The sequence below is a fragment of the Notamacropus eugenii genome, chromosome 5 (genome assembly GCF_028372415.1).
Source record: "Notamacropus eugenii isolate mMacEug1 chromosome 5, mMacEug1.pri_v2, whole genome shotgun sequence".
Taxonomy (NCBI): domain Eukaryota; kingdom Metazoa; phylum Chordata; class Mammalia; order Diprotodontia; family Macropodidae; genus Notamacropus; species Notamacropus eugenii.
The window spans coordinates 109770825-109774476 of record NC_092876.1 but is presented as its reverse complement, the minus strand read 5'-3'; the positions used below and the strand labels follow the sequence as shown (position 1 = coordinate 109774476).

At 35.1% G+C, this 3652-nt stretch overlaps 1 pseudogene; it reads left to right on the top strand.

The window, feature by feature from the left end:
- Positions 1–771: 771 nt before the first annotated feature.
- LOC140507657 (serine/threonine-protein kinase RIO2 pseudogene) lies at positions 772–2418 on the top strand (annotated as a pseudogene).
- Positions 2419–3652: the final 1234 nt, after the last annotated feature.

Sequence of the window (3652 nt, the reverse complement as noted above, 5' to 3'; positions counted from 1 at the left end):
TTTTAAAAAATTTAATTAATGTGCTTTCAGTTTTCAATAATCACTTCCCTAAGTTTTACATTTTCTCCCTCTCCCTCTCCCCTCCCTCCCCAAAATGGCATGCAGTCTTATATGGGTTCTACACTTACATTCTTATTACACACATTTTCACATTAGTCATGTTGCATAGAAGAATTAAAACTAATGGGAGAAAATATGAGAAAAATCAAACCAAAACACAACATAACATAAGAGAAAGTATTCTGCTTCATTCTGTGTTCTGATTCCATAGTTCTTTCTCTGGATGTGGATGGCATTTTGCCTTAAGAGTCCTTTGGGAATGTTTTAGGTTCTTGTATTTCTGGAAAGGGCTAAGTCTATCAGAAACAATCTTTGCACACTGTGGCTGTTACTGTGTATAACATTCACCTGGTTCTGCTCATTTCACTCAGCATTGGTTCATATAAGTCTTTCCAGGTTTTTCTGAAGTCTGACTGTTCTTTATTTCTTATAGCATAATAGTATTCCATTACATTCATATACCACAACTTGTTCAGCCATTCCCCAATTGATAGGCATTCCCTCAATTTCCAGTTCTTGAAACATGACTTTAAATATTTTTGTACATGTGGGTCCTTTTTATATTTTTATCTTCTCTTTGGAATACAGTCCTAGAAGTGATATTGCTGGATCAAAGGGTATGCACATTTTTGTGCACAATTTGGGCATAATTCCAGAATGGTTGGATCAACTCACAGCTTCACCAACAATGAATTAGTATTCCAACTCTCTATGAATCATTTGGTACAAGAAGACACAGATACAAGAAAAAATGAGTGCGAAATAGCATGTTTAAGTCTGTATCCAAACAATATCAGTTCTTTCTCTGGAGACGAAGTTCCGTGCAGTTTGATTGCCTCTATAGCCAGCTTTAAACAGGGTGGTTGTAATAAGATTTTGTGAGAACTGGCAAAACACAAACTCAGGTTATGAATAAGCTAAAATTGCCCAAGGGTATTGGTTATAACAAAGAGGTTATGATTTGAAAGGACTTTCTTCAAGACAGGTGGTTGGCTCTGTTGGAAACCAGATGAGTGTTGGTAAAGAGTCATATATTTACACTATTGCAAGTGAAGAGGAGAAACAGTTTTCACCAGAGCTTCACAGACTAGGAAGGATTTAATTCTGGAATTTCAAAAAAAGAAACAAAAGTGATGAACACAAGCACAGATAAAATATTTCATGGCTATACTTATCTCATTTTGTCAGCTGTGAAAAAACTTGCCTATATGAAAGAGCTCTATGAGAGGAAATTTCCAGTTCCAAAACCAATTGATTAGAACTGTCATGGAACTCATAAATGGATACCCTCTGTGCCAGGTACATCACAATAAAGATCCTGTAGCAGAATATAATGAAGCTATGGAACCAATTATTAAACTTGCTAATCATAGATTAATTCATGGGGATTTCAATGAAATCAGTATTATGTGGGATAAAGATGACTACATAACCATGATTGACTTCCCACAAATGGTCTCAACATCTCATTCAAATGCTGAAGGGTACTTTGATGGAGATGTTAAATGTGCTCAAGATTTCTTCATAAGACGTTTCAATTATGAAAGTGATCTTTATCCAGCCTTTGGAGACATCAGGAGGGAGGACTCTGTTGCTGTAGAAATTTCTGCCAGTGGATATACAAAAGAAATGCAGGAGGATGATGAACTAACTTCATCTACTGGGTCATGATGATGAAAGTCTTGAAATAAAGGATCTGAATAACCTTCATCACTTGAAGAACTGACAGAGAAGGTAAAGACTTCTAAGTTGGAAAATGGAAGAAATTTCATAGATAAATCAGATGATGATTGTAAAATGAACTGTTCTGAAGACCTGGTATAAAGGAATATGATTGTACTGTTTGAGGATAAGAGCAGGGCACAGTGTTTTGAAATGACTGAATTTAGTCATTCATCAGGAGAAATTCAGGGAGAGATTGTCAAAGGCAAGAAGCAAAGTTGCATAAAGCATTCTGTGATTGATTTTCATGAAGAGGAAAACAGCGCTGAAAATATTGCCAAGGGAGAAGATCAGATGCATCAAGGAGAAATTCCTGCTGATTGTCAGGAATATGAAGATGAATGCCCTGATCTGGTTAACTTGTCAGCATTAAACAAAGAACTCAGGCTTTTCAGGGATGAAAACATGGAACAAATTAATCAACATAGAAAAAGAACTGAGAGTGTGACTTTTGTAGGTGGTATTGTAAGCTGTTCCACAATTCCTCTGGAATTGGTGAAACAGAAGGTGAAATGTCAATTGACCAAATGACAAAAAGCTATAGTGAGATGATGGTTACAGAAGGGATAGGCAAGGAAAGGAAAGGAGAGGAAATGTTTAGAGTCAAGCTTAGAAGCGGCTAGTTTTGGGGGATAATTATTCGAATTTCATTAGTACTTTGAGATTGTCTTAGAGCATTATATTGCTGAGAATAGCTAAATCATTTACAATTCTCTATCAAACAATATTGCTGTTGCCAGGTACAATGTCCTCCTGGTTCTGTTCCTTTCATTATGCATCAGTTCCTGTAAGTCTTCCTAGGACTTTTCTGAATCATCCTCCTTGTCATTTCTTATAGCACAATAGTATTCCATTATAACTGTATACCACAGCTTGTTTAGCCATTCCCCAGATGATGGGCATCTCCTTGATTTCAAATTCTTAGGATGTCTTTCAGATATAGACCTAGCAGTGGAGTTGTTGGATCAAAGGGTATGTACAGTTTCATAGCCCTTTCAGGATAGTTCCAAATTGTTCCCCAGAATGATTGGATCAGTTCACAACTCCCCTAAAATACATTAGTGTCTCCTAGTTTTCCCACATTGCTTCCAACATTCAACATTTTCCTTTTTTTTTTTTTTATTATACTAGCCAATCTGATAGCTATGAGGTGGTACTTAAGAGTTTTTTTTGATATGCATTTCTCTAATCAATAGTGATTTAGAAATTTTTTTTCATATGATTATAGATAACTTTGATATCTTTGTCTGAAAACTACCTGCTTATGTATTTTGACCATTTTCTAATTGGGGAATAACTTGTATTTTATTTTTTATAAATTTGACTCACTTCTCTATATATTTGAGAAATAAGGCCTCTGTCAGAGCTACTTGTTGCAAATTCCCCCCTCCATTTTTCTGCTTTCCTTATAATTTTGCTTGCATTGATTTTGTCTGTGCAAAAAAAAAATTTTATATAATCAAATATATAATTTATATAATCAAATATATAATTAACTTTATATAATCATAATGATCTATTTTACATTCTGCAATCCTCTCTATATGTTCTTTTTTCCTAAATTCTTCCCTTATCCATAAATCTGACAGATAAACTCTTCCATGTTCGTTTAATTTGCTTATGGTATCACCTTTAACGTGTAAATCATGTAATGAGTAGGATTTTGATGGGAAGAAGGGGGAAAGATATTACAGGGAGATTGTAAGAATTAAATGAGATCATATAGGGAGAGAACTGCAAAGTCAAAAAGGGCTATATGAAAAGTGTTATTTTGCCAGGTACAGTGAAAATAGTGTAAGCAAAGTCACAGAGGTAGGAATCAGTAGGGTGCCCATGTGGAAATTTCAGCAGAGGGGAAACAATAGTGTTA